Source organism: Zingiber officinale, chromosome 9B, assembly GCF_018446385.1.
Source record: "Zingiber officinale cultivar Zhangliang chromosome 9B, Zo_v1.1, whole genome shotgun sequence".
Taxonomy (NCBI): Eukaryota; Viridiplantae; Streptophyta; class Magnoliopsida; order Zingiberales; family Zingiberaceae; genus Zingiber; species Zingiber officinale.
In genome coordinates this window covers 4,899,544-4,916,968 of record NC_056003.1, presented here as the reverse complement: position 1 = coordinate 4,916,968, position 17,425 = coordinate 4,899,544, and positions in this window count along the sequence as shown.

Genomic DNA, 17,425 nt, shown 5'->3' with positions numbered 1-17,425 from the left:
ATCCGATCGATCGACATCATTCCGGTCGCACGCGCGGTATCGTCCGCCCGGCATTTATCCGACCGATCGACATCATTCCGATCGCACGCGCAGTATCGTCCGCCCGGCATTTATCCGATCGATCGACATCATTCCGGTCGCACGCGCAGTATCGTCCGCCCGGCATTTATCCGATCGATCGACATCATTCCGGTCGCACCCCGCGGCATCGCCCGCCCCGCATCTATCCGACCGATCGACATCATGCCGATCGCCCGTTCAGCATCTCCGTTGTTGTGTGCCCGTTATCGTCATCGTTCGCAGAGATGTTTTTGTCCCTCGTTCGGCATCTTCGCGGTCGCACACTCAGCAGCGCTTATCCATTCAACCTACTCGTTGTCCATCATGTCGCTCGGTCGGCATCAGGTCATTTGCCTTGGTATCATTTCTCGCAGCTTGCTCATAATCTTCATAGCCATCTGGTCAGTAGCTCTTGGTCGTTTGATCGATCGCGCCGATCGCTTTGCTCCACGTCGCCTGAGCGTCTACTTGATATCACTCAGTCTTGCTCGGTGCTTGATCGATTTCTTGACATCCGGTTGGCACCATTTTTCACCGCTCAGTCGGCACTCTCGTAACCATCTGATTGGTACTGCTTGGTCGTCCATTCGGCCGTACGCTTGAACTAGGGCACGCGCTTGACATCACTCGGTCGCTCAGCTTGCTCGGCATCACACCTGACGTTGCGTCGCTCAGCGTCAGATCAATTGTCGACTTGATCCGCTCGGCATCATTGCTATCCCATTCGACATCGTTATTATAGCGACCGCTCGCAGGACAGCGTACATTGTGTTCAGCGATGTGACTTTGGTATCGAAAGCGGTCCAATCCTTTGCGATAGACTGTCCAGTCAGTCGGACTCACGCCTCCTTCGACTAGACTTGAAGGGGAGGCTTGTGATCCGGATATGAATGGGGCATAAGAGGAATTAAAGTGGAGTCAGAGGACATTTTGGCCATTTGGGAGGGTAAAGCTTTAGGGTTTGGAGTGCTTTTAAGCACTGTTCAGAGGCCGCCGCAGAAGGGGGAGAGGAGATGGGGGTTTTTTCTTGGGCTCGCGTTTTTTGGTCCGCCGCCAGGAAGAGCTTCTTCCTCCCTCCTTGCCGGCGCCGGCCGCCGGCCGCCTCTCTACTCCCCCTCCTTTCATCCGGTCCGCACCCCAACGCCGCCAACAGGAAGAGGAGCTGGGCTTCATCGCCGCCGCCGCCACTGGACCGACTTTGACTCCTCCTAGCACCTCACGCCGCCCGATAGCCGCCCTCTCCTCGTCAGCGTTGGTCGCCGATCGCTCCTCTCCTCTCCTCTTCGACCCAGGCCGCCGCTGGCAGAGACCCGCCACCGCCTCGAGGAAGGCTCGCCGTATCCCCCTTATCTGCAGCTAACCACTGGAGCAGAGGCGCTGCCTCTCCCCCCCACCGGAAGCCCCCTCCGGCGTTGGTTTCCTTGTGTCCGGCCATCGAGGTAGAGGTGTGCACAGAGGGTACCTTCGCCGCCTCTGACGCCGGTCTTGCTCGCTGCCACAGGTGTCGATATCCCTGTGAGGGTTGTCGCCCTTGCTAGCCGCCACCATCCTTGACGCCGCTTCAAGCCGCCGCTGCCTAGTCTAGCAGCCGCCGCCGACACTTCTAGTCGGCACTGCCACCTTCCGGTGCCACCTCCGGCGATAGCCACCGGTCGACTCACGGCCTTCATGATTTGTGTGATGCCTTGTATGTTGTGTGCCGGCCATCGAGCCGATGAGTTATTGGTATTATTCGGCCTGCGTGCCGTGTGCCGGCCTACGAGCCGCTATCATATCCCGCCTGCGAGCCGTCTCATGGGACCCTTGCTACATTAGATCCTATGTCGTCACACGATGACTCGATTAGCACCACTACCCACTCGCTCATTCATCCGAGGGCGCCCCCTGGGCCAGGGTAAGTCCCCGTACTTGGTATCTGTTCATTTTATTGCTATACTATTATGCGGTTACTTATATATTTGTGGGATTCGCCTCGAGCACCGAGGTACCAGAGACCGGGGGAACCCGGTCGCTGGATGCAGGTACAGTTGACCGGAGGAGGACTTCTGACGATCTGGTCAACGTAGAGGACAGCTCACCACCGGGTCAAGAGGATGCGGTCAACCCTCCAGACACGTCATACCGGCAGGTTCGTCTTCTCAGCTTCCAGACAGGAACAAGTAATATTTAAATCTTACTCTGATTTCAAGGCAGAAAGGCAAAATAAAGGCGCCGAATTTAAATCGGCACTTCCCACTGTCTTCCTCTCCACTTCTCGAGGTTATCGCATGGCCTACCCAATCCTCGAGGTATGGTCTTCCTGAAGTGAAGTGCTTCCGTTCGTAAATCTCTCCTCATGATTTTCCTATCTCTTCCATCATAAATACCTTTCATCGGGGAGCGACATGTGCCCCACGAACTTTACCCCGTATACCGTATGATGCGTGCTTTTTGTACACGACCCCAAATAGTTTTCGCTCTTCGATCTGATGGCGAATGTATGTTTTGACACTTGAGTCATCTGACCCACCTTTCGATGCTTCCTAGGAGTTTTGATTTATAAACCCTAAAGGCTATTCGCCATCGCCTTCTTACTGCTTCATCTGTATTCGACCCTTCACTACCTTCTCGCCTTCACCTATTTGCCTTCTCCTTCGTGTTTACCCTCTATAAGTAGTTTCCCTTTCCCCCCTTTATTTCCATTTCTTTCATGGCTGAGGAGATGGAAAGGTCCTGGTATTCATTTTTTATTTCTGACTTAGATAGAAGTGACCTTAAGACCATCTATTCTAGCCTACACCTGTCTGATGATTATAAGCTCCTTCCTCTGAAACCCGACGAACCTTCGTCCTCTCCTCCCGTCGAGTTTGTGACCTTCTTCAAGGACCAGTTTCTTGGCGGTTTTCGCTTCCCTATTCACCCATTTTTCTCTTCCCTAAGCCAGCACCTTGGCATTCCACTCTCCCAGTTTGCTCCCAATGTCTTCCGTGCTATGTGCGGAATGGTGATCCTTTGCCACTTGTATCAAGTTCCCTTGACTCTGCAACTTTTTCTTCACTTTTATTCTCTCAAGTGAGCCAAACCCAGTGTGTTTATGGTGCAATCCCGGGTCAGATATAAATTTTTTGATCATATGTCCTCTTCCAACAAGGGTTGAAAATCCCGTTTCTTCTTTGTTCGATTGCTTGAGCCTGTGTCCTGGCTCACCAAGTGACGTTATACTCTTCCACCTACCTCTGAGCTGCAAGAACACCAACACCAGCCAAACTGCCTTACAGCTTCAGAGAAATTGGATAAAGTGCGTCTTCGACTTTCTGTGATAACGCGAGAAATTTCTACACACCTTCGGGCTTAGCCCTATCCAAGCGTCTATAGGCACCCCTTTTGGTAAGGTCCCACTTCTTCTTTTCATTATCTTTGCTAACTGAGGTATTTTCCTTTTGTTTTGCAGAAGTCGTCATGTTTCGTGCATATTTTGTTGATTCCTCCAAGTTGCCCAGTAATATTTTGAAGAAGGTAGGAGAAGACATTTTGAAGGGTTTGGCGACTCTTCCGGCGGTCCTGGCCAGTGAGTCAGTGGGGACTTCTGTCCAACCCCCCGAGGAACCCAAGACCTCCGAAACCAGTTCCCTACCTATGGAAGCAACCGAATATGAACAAGCCCCCTCTCCTCCTCCTAACAAGTGTTTGTGCCTCCAGCGCAAGAGGAAGCGCGTCATTCCTTCAGTCCAAGCATCTCCCTCCCTGCCTCCTGTTGGACGAGCTTCTTCTAAGGCAAAGGCCAAAACTCATGCTCAGATGTCTCCTCCTCCTTCCATAGAAGTTATGACTTCTACTTCAACCCCAGTCCTGGCCCCTGAGCAGGCTAGTTCCCCGACTAGAGATCGTCCCAAGGATTCCTCAACCCCTTCTATCCCACTCCTAGCTACTACCCCAGCTCCAGCTCCTCCCCGCACTAAGGAGCATTCTAAGAGCAAATACACCTTCTCATCTTCCTTCCAACTACCATCCGTATCAGGGATGGACCCCCTGCCATTAGTCAGCAACCCCCCTTTTGCGGCTAGGTACAATTACACTGGGCCCTAGCTACTTCCTGGTAAACGGCTGCTGAGTAGTTCTTGGAAGGCTCACTGTTGGATGGGACAGATTTGTTTTCCCAGCGCCTATTATCGGTGAGTCTTCTTTGCTCTCTGTCCGAGTTTCTTGAGGTAACTTTGACTCTTTTCTACTTTTGATAGGCCTATTCCATGGGGTTGAGCATTTCTCACTTCGTGGCCGGTCTGCAACGCGAGAACGAGTCCTTAAGGGTCGTCTCCGAGAGCTGGAGCTTCCTCTGAACCCTCGACATGTATTGGACCTGACTGCCCCTGATGACCCGGTACAATCTTACCTTCATGCTATAGGGGAATCCGCCCAAGATACCAAGAGTCTAGTTCACGCAGAATCGGAAAGAGTAAAGACTCTGGAGATTTCCTTGAAAACCAGCGAGTCTAAGCTGAAATCGAAAGGGTTGTGGCGTGTCCAGATCCTGGTTGACCCGGACAAGAAAGAATCAGAGGTGGCCACCCTTTCCTTGAAACTAAAGACTCTACAGGAGTCCTATGCGATCATGGAGAGGGACATGGCGGCTACAAAAGTAGATCTAACCGCCAGCACTTATCGAGAGGCGGCTCTTAAAAGCCAATGCGAGGTTGGGAAAGCCACTATCAAATCACTGCAATCAGACCTCTCCAAGGTCAAGGAGGAGGCTTCCAACATCCAACAAGAGATGGCTCTAGTTCGAGTTGATGTGGATAAGGCTAAAGGTGAGCTGACCGACTACCAAGTAGGTGAGGCTGATCGTCTGAAAGCGTACAAGATCGCTTATGTCACTTCCTCAGCCTTTGGGAAGAAAATAGGCCATCTGATCGACCAGATGATCTGCTATGGCGGTGTGGGTGCTGTACGTCAACTATATGAGCAGGGCCTTCTCCGATCCACTATCTGAGAGGATTTCCTGGATCAGACCTGCCTTCTGCAAGAGCTCCCTGAAGATGCCTTTCCTTCTTTTGATGATTAACCTGTATTTTTCTTCATAACTTTAGAATGGACAAGGCTTGGGTGCAGGTATTTTACCTTTACCATGTACTTGTTTTTAGATCTTTTGGGTTTGTGCTTATTTTTACCGTGGTACACTCAAAAGATTTGTCAAGTGTGGGCCCTCTCCTCAGATGCTCAAAGCCTTAACGTTTATTTGTTCATGAAAGCATTAAGCAAGACCAACCTTTTTACCGACTGGGGACTTATTTTTTACTTGCTGATGTCCCGATAAGTATTACCGACCTGGTTTTACGATTGCCTATTCTCCTTGGCCTATCCCTTTACCCTGCTATTAGCCCTGATACCTGCGAGTTTGTTAGCAGGCCTGAGAGAGCACTTACTGTAACAACATTTGTTCCTGAGGTTATCATAACTCCTTACTCCCCTCGTGTTCCTCACCGCTACTTTCTCTGACATGCTCTCCCGGCCCCGCTTTTTATGATGATTTGACGACCTCCCTTGTTTTAATGACACTAGCTACCTTTGTTGCGAACCATTAGATGAGCGCTGACAATGAGGCCCATTGGAACAACGACTATAAATATCCTCTTCCCCATTCTACTGAACTTTTCTCGCTTTCAGCTCCCACCTTCTTCTTGTTTCCGCCATCTGCTGTGCCTGGCTCCTCGTACTCTGCCTCCGTCTTCCTTATGGAGTTCCCTGCGCCTGTCTATGCCCCTGGAGTCTCCACTTTCATAGGAGTGGATTTGGATGATCTTCGTTATTCATACGAAGTCTACAGAGACATACACATCATTATGTCTTCCGAGATCCACCGAGCCTCATCCCCTCCGGCGGGGTATGTCATTTTTTTCAAGGAGCAATTTGTTGTCGGTCTTCGCTTTCCCGTCCACCCTCTTTTTTCTGTGGTGAGCCATTATTTATGAATTCCTATGGGTCAACTAATTCCCAACTCCATGAGGATCCTGTGTGGGTTAGTTGCACTCTGCGAAGTATGTGAGATATATTGGTCTCCTCGCTTGTTTCACAATTTTTTACACCCCCCCGGGCCAGTACAGTGAGGGTCATTTTCATCTTCAAGTCCGTCTCTACACCACTTTCTTTTCTTCCCTTCCTTCTTTGGATGCTGATTGGAAGGATAAGTACTTTTTTTTTGAAGTTTCCCTCTACTGTGGAGTGGCCAACCTCAGCTCTTCCCCCGACACCCTATTTGGGGCATTTTTAGTCTGATCCCCACTTCATGGAGGCCTCTGTGCAGCTGGCGGGTTGGCGATTGGACTTACTTATGCTGTTGGCCGAGGACGTGTTGTTCCTGTTCAAGCTAAGTCGCATCTCTTCCAAATTGCCTCACTCCTTAGGTGAGTCCCACCTTGCCTCAAATTATTTTGACTTGCTTTTGTTGTGCAGCTTTAATTCCGGTGTTCTTCACACAGCAAACACGTTGAATCGTGCTTCCGAGATCCAACCTCTTCCTTTAAGTGATCAGGAAATAAATCACCGAGGTCGCATCATACTGGCTAGAAGAAGCCTTCCACATTCTGCTCCTTCCCATGTAGGGATGACTGCCACAACTACTCCTCATCCGGTCGCCTGACCTACAATGCGCATTCGGTTTGCCCCTGAACCCCTAAGGCATACTCCTCCCGCGCCTTCCGCTCGCCAATCTCGAGGCTCACCAGAAGAGTCAGACTCGGATGAACAACCCCTCTCACGCAGGCCCAGACATCGACATATGGGATCAGGCTTAGCATCCACGATTCAAGCTACCACTTCAACGCTTGCCTAGGCCTCTTCTTTTGTTTAGGAGACGCCACACCCAAGTAATCTTGGGGCCCGAGCTATAGTTGAGCGGGGGAAGACTCCAATAGTGAAAGAAGAGATCGTTACGAAATAGCCTTCCGCCCCAGTGGCTTCGGCGTCACCACTTATAAAGCCGGTGAGAGTGAGCGCTTAAGGGTGAGCCGAGAGGAGTATTTACGATCTCCAAAATTTGGCGCCCAAGTAGGAGATCGCTTCGCTATATCAGTAGCCTATGGGGTTGTAACGACCCGCCTCCTACTGACTAGGCTGTGAGGCCGATCGTTACATTAATCTGTGCTAACTATTCCATGACCATCATTAAATCTGAGTGCGGAAGCTATACTAATTAAAATTTTGCTAAACTATCATCATTTCTTGGTTCTACATGTGCTAAGGGGTGTAATCTAAACTATTCATGACATATATTACATCCCCCAATGGTCAAGGAACTTAACTAAGAGTTTCTTGCTGATATCAGGCCTCCCAATCGATCCACGGATCGATTGGAATGGCCGGATCGATCCAGGTGGCTACTGTATGTGAGGCTTAGGTTGGATCGATCCAGTGATCGATCCAGCACGCTACTGTGCTCGGGCAATATTCTGGATCGATCGGCTGATCGATCCAGTCGGGCCAATCGATCTAGTGATCGATCCCAGAGCCTTCTGTTCGCTACAGAAATTGCTGGATCGATCGGCTGATCGATCCAGAAGCCTACTGTTCGTGGAACAACCTTCCCAATCGATCAACTAATCGATTGGGAACCCTCGAATCGATCAGCTGATCGATTCAAGTTTCTGATTTCAACCAAGGGTCTGATTTCAGCACTTGTTCGTGCCAAAATCACCTATAACATTTCTAAACTAAATGCCAACCATTCTAACATCACAAAAATAGTATTCTAAACATGATAGGATGCTTGATTAACTAATTCATAACATTTAACATGCTAAGATGCAAAATAACCAAATGCTAAAAAGTTCTAGTGCTTAAACAAGCTTGCCGAAATTTCCTAAGATCTCTATTCCAAGTTCCATCCACACACATCTTCATCGCATTGCCTTCCAGCCTCCACTAGTCCATCTTTCCTTTACCTTTATCTGCAGTATAAGGAAAAGTATCTGTAAGCTTTCGCTTAGTAAGAAATCATCTACCTCACTAAAACATGCATATGATGCAATTCATGATTTTAAAACATGCTATTTGAAAATACATACTGAATGTGCTAAGCATGGCATGGCATACAACACATAGAAAGCTAACTGATCATGGCATACTATCATCTAAAGCAAGTGTAACAGAAACTGAACATAGAGCTATCATACATAATCATAGGAAAGAGCTGAGCTAAAACATGAACTAAGCTAAACTAAACTGAGCTAGTACTGAGTTTAAACTGTATACGCAACTGATCTATGTGAGTTTAAAAACTATACATATAATAGATGAAAATACATAATCATACTGATGTTTGGGCCCGGCGATTGTACTTGCTGTGCGCGCATCCCTAACTAAACCCGGGGTTGCAAATTCTGAATCTAGTAGGGTTTACTAGGTTAGCTGAACCTAGGGGCGACTATGGGAGTCCAACCCAATGGATATCTAATCCAGTACAGTGCCACTGAGAAAGTAAAATACTAAACATAAGCTAATAACTATTGTCTTATTCCTACTAGGTTGTCTAAACCCAGAACTAGGTTATCTGAACCTAGAGGCGACTGTGGGAGCCCACCCATTGGACGTCTAGTCCTGTAAAAGTTGGAGCAAGACTAAATAGACTATGTAAATGCTTCTAGTGCATTTATCCAAGCTAATAAAATGCCTAATTTGCATTTGATTGCGCTAAACATTCTATCGAGCACCTGGTGTACGCTAGTGCACACCTTATGTGCTGGAATTTGCATACGACTAAACTAATGCATAAAAATCACACGAATAGCTACTTATACCGCAGGTGAGGGGTTTCTTACCTCCTGCTTGAAGTTTCTTACGATTCTAATCACTAGATTTCCGGTGGGGAAGATCCCTTCGACGATCTCCTTGTGTCTATGCGTTCCTCTCGCGGAGAGGAGCGTCCTCGTGCCTTTGACGTTGCCGGAAACTACTCCTATGGCCCTAGGGATGGAACCCTAGGTCTTCCTTGTGGTTGGCGCCGATGGAAGAAGAAAAGAGAGGTGGGCGGCGGTGAGGTTTTGAGGAGAGGAAAAATCACGATCCAAATAACCCTTCACTTAATTATTTCTTATTTATATTAAGTGATCTAATTCGCCCCAACTCCAACTTAAATAAAATTGATTCCCTTTCCTTTCAGCACGGCCCTGCTGGGTTCACTTGGTTACCATGGTTCACCATAAGTCATAGGACTCATTAGGTCTCGGGTTCAATTCCCGCGTAGGCTATTTTCGTTTTCTATTTATTTTTGCTACTTCCGCTACTCTAAAAATTCTGTAAAAATATCCTAAAATCCCAGAAAAATTATAGAATATTTCTAAAATAGGTTTAAGAATTTATAGGTTTGAGAATTTTCGGGCGTTACAATCCCCCATACCTTATAAAAAGTTCGTCCTCGAACTTAGAATAACTCTGGGTACTTCTGTCTCATACTGACTTTTGTCTCCCAGGTTGCCTCTTCTTCTGTGTGATTTTGCCAAATGACTTTTACTAATGGTACCTCCTTGTTCCGCAATTTCTTAACTGCTCGATCTACTATCTGAGTAGGCCGACTGTCATAGCTGAGGTCTTCGCGGACTTGTATCTGCTGGGGCTCAATCACCTGGGTGGCATCTGGGATATGCTTCTTCAGCATAGAGACATGAAATACATTGTGAACAGCTGATTTTTCCTGAGGTAGCTCTAGCTCATATGCTACCTTGCCAACTCTTCTGCTGATAAGGTATGGTCCCACATATCTGGGACTTAGCTTGCCCTTCTTCCCAAAACGCATTACCCCCTTCATGGGAGCCACTCTGAGGAACACTGTATCCCCAACTGAAAACTCTAAAGGTCTGCGCCGTGTATCAGCATAACTTTTCTGGCGGAGCGGATCTGCTGTATAGCTGCTGTGGTATCTGCCACTAGATCTGTCTGAAGTTCTAGTTCTTTCTGTTCACCACTCTCATACCAGCAGATTGGAGATCTTCACCTCCGCCCATAGAGAGCCTCGTAAGGTGCCATGCCGATAGTGGCCTGATAGCTGTTGTTGTATGCAAATTCTGCTAGACTCAAATATTTGCACCAACTTCCTTTGAAATCTAAGACACATGCTCGGAGCATATCTTTGAGTACCTGATTTACCCGCTCCGTCTGTCTATCTGTCTGAGGATGGAAAGCTGTTCTGAACTTTAACTTCGTGCCCAAAGCTGACTGTACACACTCCCAGAAGTGTGATGTGAACCTACTGTCCCTGTCGGAAATAATGGTTTGTGGGACTCCATGTAGTCTAACGATCTCCTTGAGATACAACTGAGCTAGCTGTTCCATGGAGTAGGATATCCTGATAGCTAAGAAGTGGGCTGATTTAGTCAACCTGTCGACTATTACCTAGATGGTATCAAAACCATTTGTGGTTCTGGGTAATCCCACTATAAAATCCATAGAAATGTCTTCCCACTTCCATTCTGGAATCTGAATAGGCTGCAAAACTCCTCCTGGTCTCTGATGTTCTGCCTTAACCCTTTGACAGGTTAGGCAGGTGCTGACATATCGAGCGATATCTCTCTTCATCCCAGGCCACCAAAAACGTTTCTTCAAGTCCTGGTACATTTTGGTGGAGCCAGGATGCATCGCATAGGGAGTCTTGTGAGCCTCATCTAAAATCTTTCTTCGTAGTTCCTCCTGATCTGGAACACATAATCTGTCACCAAAGTACAATACCCCGCTAGCGGACACTCTAAATTCTCCACTTTCTGATTCTGCTATCCCTTGCTTGATTTTCTGGATTTCAAGATCCTGCTCCTGAGCTGTCTGGATATCACCAAGCAAGGTAGACTCTAATGTCATAGTAGAGAGCTGTCCAACTATGAGTTCGAGACCGAAATCTGCGATCTCTTTCTGTAGGGGTGGTGGCATGGTTGCTAGAGATAATAAGGTAGCACTGGACTTTCTGCTAAGTGCATCTGCTACCCTATTGGCTTTCCCTGGGTGGTAGAGGATGTCTATATCGTAGTCCTTGACCAGCTCTAGCCATCTGCGCTGTCGCATATTCAGATCCTTCTGAGTGAAGAAGTACTTCAGACTCTGATGATCTGTATACACTCTGCACTGCGCTCCATACAAGTAATGTCTCCAAATTTTGAGAGCGAACACCACTGCTGCAAGCTCAAGGTCATGAGCAGGGTAATTCTTCTCATACTCCTTGAGTTGTCTGGAGGCGTAGGCGATTACCTTGCCATCTTGCATCAGTACTGCTCCTAGTCCCAACTTAGAGGCATCACTATATATATCAAAGCTATCTGCGTTCTCTGGTAGAGTCAGAATAGGTGCACTGGTCAATCTCCTCTTTAGCTCGCTAAAGCTGTTCTCACAGTCCTCTGTCCACTAAAATTTTCTATTCTTTCTGGTAAGAGCTGTCAGTGGGGAGGCTATTCTGGAGAAGTCCTCTACGAATTTTCTGTAATAACCTGCTAATCCCAGAAAGCTCCTGATCTCATTGGCATTCTTGGGTCTTTTCCAGTTACTCACGGCTTCTATTTTACTGGGGTCTACCATGATACCATCCTTTGAGATGACGTGACCCAGGAAGGACACCTGATCTAACCAAAATTCACATTTCGTGAACTTGGCGTACAGCTGGTTCTGCTGGAGGGTCTGCAGTACTATTCTTAGGTGCTCTGCGTGTTCTTCCTGAGTTCCTGAATAGATAAGGATGTCATCGATGAATACGATAACGAACTTATCTAAGTACTCTCTGAATACTCTGTTTATGAGGTCCATGAAAGTAGCTGGAGCATTTGTCACGCCAAAGGGCATGACTACGAACTCGTAATGTCCGTATCTAGTCCTGAATGCTGTCTTGGGTATATCCCCTTCTTTAACTTTCACCTGATGATAACCTGACCTGAGGTCTATCTTAGAGAACACTGCTGCTCCCTTCAGCTGATTGAACAGGTCATCAATTCTGGGAAGAGGATATCTATTCTTGATCGTGACTTGGTTCAGTGCTCTGTAATCTATGCACAGGCGCATGCTCCCGTCCTTCTTCTTCACGAACAATACAGGCGCTCCCCATGGTGAGTGACTCGGACGTATGAAGCCCTTGTCAAGCAGCTCCTGTAGTTGCTCATGAAGTTCTTTCAGTTCTGCTAGAGCCATGCGGTAAGGTGCTTTGGAGATAGGATTTGTACAGGGAATGAGTTCTATCTCAAATTCGATCTCCCTGTCTGGTGCTAGGCCTGGTAATTCTTCAGGGAAGACTGCTGGGTAGTCACATACGACTCGGACCTCTGCTAGCTGTTGGCCCCTGTCCTGACTGGTACTGACTACATGTGCTAAAAATCCTGTACATCCTGAATCTATTAATCTCTGTGCCTTCATAGCTGAGAGAAATTTCTTGGGCTTTCTCTTTGGTTCTCCGACGAACTCGAACTGTGCTTCTGCTTCAGGTTGGAATACAACTTTCTGCTTACGGCACTCGATGGAGGCACCGTATCTGATCAAGAAGTCCATTCCAAGGATGACATCGTAGTCAGTCATATTTAGCACTATCAGATCACAAAAGAGTTCTCTGTCTACTATAATGACTGGCACTGCTCTGAGCCAGTGCGTGGATGCCATAATTTCTCCTGAAGGTAACGTCGTCAGAAACTGACTACTGAGTACCTCTGGAGGTCTTGCTAACTTCTCAGCAAATGCCCTGGATATATAAGAATGGGTTACCCCAGTATCGAATAAGACAGTTGTACTCTGCTGTAAAATACTAATCTGACCTGAAACAACTATGGAGGCATTTGCTACATCCTCTCTGGTGAGTGAGTAGATCCTCGCATTGGTCGTAGCTGGAGGGGCTTCTAATCTGCCCTGGCTGATGTGGGGACCATCTAAAACGGCCTACATCTGATGCAACTATGCTGGCTTGGCTTCGTACTGGATCGACTGTGGTGGAGGAAAGCTGGCCTTGTTCGGACACTGCTTGGCCATGTGCCCTTCTTGTCCACACTCAAAGCATCCTCGTGTGCCCTTACGACAAACTCCAGGATGAAATTTCCCACAAGTAGCACACTTTGGATAACTGGGTTGTTTACTTGCTGGTCCTCCTTTTGGGTAACTCCCTGGTTTGCGCTTGTTGCTGGAGTTCCCTTTCCAGTTGGAGCTGTGGCCCTGTTGTTTCTGAGTGCCTGAGCCTCCTTGACCTTTGGGTTCTGAGAGAACTTGCTTCTGCTACTTAATATTGTTCTGGTAGTGCTCAGTGGTCAGAGCACTGCAGCCTAGTTCTTCGGTGGTTTGCGGCCTGTGAACGCCGCCAGCCACGTTCATTGCTATTTCCGGCCTCAGCATCTTGAGCATCAACCGGACTCTTTCTTTCTCTGTGCTGACTAGTTCAGGGCATAGACGAGCCAATCTAATTTCTTCACGGCTTCCTCAACTGACAGGTTGCCCTGACGAAACTCAGTGAACTCGTCGTAGTGGCGGTTTGTGACCCGCATGTGAAAGAATTCTTCAAAGAACTCCTTCTCGAAGTCTGCCCATGTCATCTGGTTTACTGGGCCGCCCGATTCTCTCCCACCACACGTGCATCTCCGTCAGTGGAAGGAGGCGACTCTCACCAGTCCAGAAGCTCCATCGTACTCTCCAGTGTTTTGAACCAGGCTTGAGCATCCCATGGTTCACTGGTGCCTGAGAAACTCTCTGGCTTGACTCTTTGCCACTGGATCAGATAAGCTTCTCTTTTTGCCTCTGCTGCTGGGGTTACTGGTGCTGTAGGCTGGACTGGTGGAACCTCTAGGACTACTGGTGTTGCTAAGTTCGGTTCCGGAGTGACTGTGGGAGTGTTCTGCTTATTAGCCTTCAAGGTGGCTATCTCCTGCTGCTGCTCAGCTAGCTGCTGCTGTAACTGAGCCACTAATGCTGTCAGGTCTGGGGGAGGCACTGAACTGCCTGCCTCATTCTGGGGCTCAGTAGCTGGTGCCCTTCTAACTGGGCGTCCTCGTGCCATTTCTAAAGACATAGAGGACATACATAACTGATCTAATCATGTTTACATAAATACTGCTATCTTGTTAAACATTGTCATATACTAACATGCTTCAGTTAACATAAGCTATAACAAGAAAGCATAAACATAATAAAAGAAAATGAGAGGTATTCTTACTTGGAAGCTGCAGGTTCAATGCTGATGTGTGTGTAGGAAGTATAGAACCTGGCTCTGATACCACTCTGTAACGACCCGCCTCCTACTGACTAGGCTATGAGGCCGATCGTTACATTAATCTGTGCTAACTATTCCATGACCATCATTAAATCTGAGTGCGGAAGCTATACTAATTAAAATTTTGCTAAACTATCATCATTTCTTGGTTCTACATGTGCTAAGGGGTGTAATCTAAACTATTCATGACATATATTACATCCCCTAATGGTCAAGGAACTTAACTAAGAGTTTCTTGCTGATATCAGACCTCCCAATCGATCCACGGATCGATTGGAATGGCCGGATCAATCCATTGATCGATCCAGGTGGCTACTGTATGTGAGGCTTAGGTTGGATCGATCCAGTGATCGATCCAGCACGCTACTGTGCTCGGGCAATATTCTGGATCGATCGGCTGATCGATCTAGTCGGGCCAATCGATCCAGTGATCGATCCCAGAGCCTTCTGTTCGCTACAGAAATTGCTGGATCGATCGGCTGATCGATCCAGAAGCCTACTGTTCGCGGAACAACTTTCCCAATCGATCAACTGATCGATTGGGAACCCTCGAATCGATCAGCTGATCGATTCGAGTTTCTGATTTCAACCAAGGGTCTGATTTCAGCACTTGTTCGTGCCAAAATCACCTATAACATTTCTAAACTAAATGCCAACCATTCTAACATCACAAAAATAGTATTCTAAACATGATAGGATGCTTGATTAACTAATTCATAACATTTAACATGCTAAGATGCAAAATAACCAAATGCTAAAAAGTTCTAGTGCTTAAACAAGCTTGCCGAAATTTCCTAAGATCTCTATTCCAAGTTCCATCCACACACATCTTCATCGCATTGCCCTCCAGCTTCCACTAGTCCATCTTTCCTTTACCTTTATCTGCAGTATAAGGAAAAGTATCTGTAATCTTTCGCTTAGTAAGAAACCATCTATCTCACTAAAACATGCATATGATGCAATTCATGATTTTAAAACATGCTATTTGAAAATACATACTGAATGTGCTAAGCATCGCATGGCATACAACACATAGAAAGCTAACTGATCATGGCATACTATCATCTAAAGCAAGTGTAACAGAAACTGAACATAGAGCTGTCATACATAATCATAGGAAAGAGCTGAGCTGAAACATGAACTAAGCTAAACTAAACTGAGCTAGTACTGAGTTTAAACTGTATACGCAACTGATCTATGTGAGTTTAAAAACTATACATATAATAGATGAAAATACATAATCATACTGCTGTTTGGGCCCGACGATTGTACTTGTTGTGCGCGCATCCCTAACTAAACCCGGGGTTGCAAATTCTGAATCTAGTAGGGTTTACTAGGTTAGCTGAACCTAGGGGCGACTATGGGAGTCCAACCCAATGGATATCTAATCCAGTACAGTGCCACTGAGAAAGTAAAATACTGAACATAAGCTAATAACTATTGTCTTGTTCCTACTAGGTTGTCTAAACCCAGAACTAGGTTATCTGAACCTAGAGGCGATTGTCGGAGCCCACCCATTGGACGTCTAGTCCTGTAAAAGTTGGAGCAAGACTAAATAGACTATGTAAATGCTTCTAGTGCATTTATCCAAGCTAATAAAATGCCTAATTTGCATTTGACTGTGCTAAACATTCTATCGAGCACCTGGTGTACGCTAGTGCACACCTTATGTGCTGGAATTTGCATACGACTAAACTAATGCATAAAAATCACACGAATAGCTACTTATACCGCAGGTGAGGGGTTTCTTACCTCCTGCTCGAAGTTTCTTACGATTCTAATCACTAGATTTCCGGTGGGGAAGATCCCTTCGACGATCTCCTTGCGTCTATGCGTTCCTCTCGCGGAGAGGAGCGTCCTCGTGCCTTTGACGTTGCCGGAAACTACTCCTATGGCCCTAGGGATGGAACCCTAGGTCTTCCTTGTGGTTGGCGCCAAAGGAAGAAGAAAAGAGAGGTGGGCGGCGGTGAGGTTTTGAGGAGAGGAAAAATCACGATCCAAATAACCCTTCACTTAATTATTTCTTATTTATATTAAGTGATCTAATTCGCCCCAACTCCAACTTAAATAAAATTGATTCCCTTTCCTTTCAGCACGGCCCTGCTGGGTTCACTTGGTTACCATGGTTCACCATAATTCATAGGACTCATTAGGTCTCGGGTTCAATTCCCGCGTAGGCTATTTTCGTTTTCTATTTATTTTTGCTACTTCCGCTACTCTAAAAATTCTGTAAAAATATCCTAAAATCCCAGAAAAATTATAGAATATTTCTAAAATAGGTTTGAGAATTTTCGGGCGTTACAGGGGTAGTGGGGGCGCTCAGGTAGCTATACAAGCAAGGGTACTTGTCTCCTCCTAAGGACTTTCTGGATCATCACCGAATATTACGAGAAATGCTTGATGATGTCTTTATCGCCTTCAAATAGCCTCTACCTATGTATCTAAACATCTTCTGACTGTACCATGTTAATTTTTATTAGGGTTACTGTCATCTATATTCTGAGTTTGAATTTAGCCAAGCCTAAGTGGATTAATCCGAGCTCAAGGCCCAATCGAGTCTTAAGATTTGTGAGTAGTTGAGACCAAATATTCTTGACCAGGCGTGTCATACCTGACCGGTCATGTCTTTCTACCCTCAACCCTTACAAAGAGATGAGTCAATTAAGTATGATAGGGTTGAAGGTAGTTAGCACTCCAAGGCCGATCCAGCTTCCTACCTCGGGTGTCCTGCAAGTAGTAGGCACCTAATGTTAACTTTTTAATGACTTTATACGGTCCGTCCCACTGGGGTGTTAGCTTGGTTACTTCACCTACAGGCTTCATCCGCTTCCATACTAAGTCTCCTTCTCCAAAGAACCGAGGGATCACCCTTCTATCATAATTCTGACACATCCTTTGCCTGTAAGCTACTAGTCTAGCAGTTGTCTGCTCGCGGATTTTACTAATAAAATCTAGCTCTGAAAGCCACCACTTGGTGTTTCCTTTATTGTATAACATCCTTCTAATGGAAGGCACCCCAATCTCTATAGGCACCACAGCCTCATTGCCATAGACTAGATGAAATGGAGTAAGTCCAGTGCTTTCCTAGGGAGTCGCGCAGTATGCCCAGAGGATAATAGGCAACTCTTCTACCCAATTGCCTCCAACATGATCCAGCTTAACCTTTAACCCCCGAACTATCTC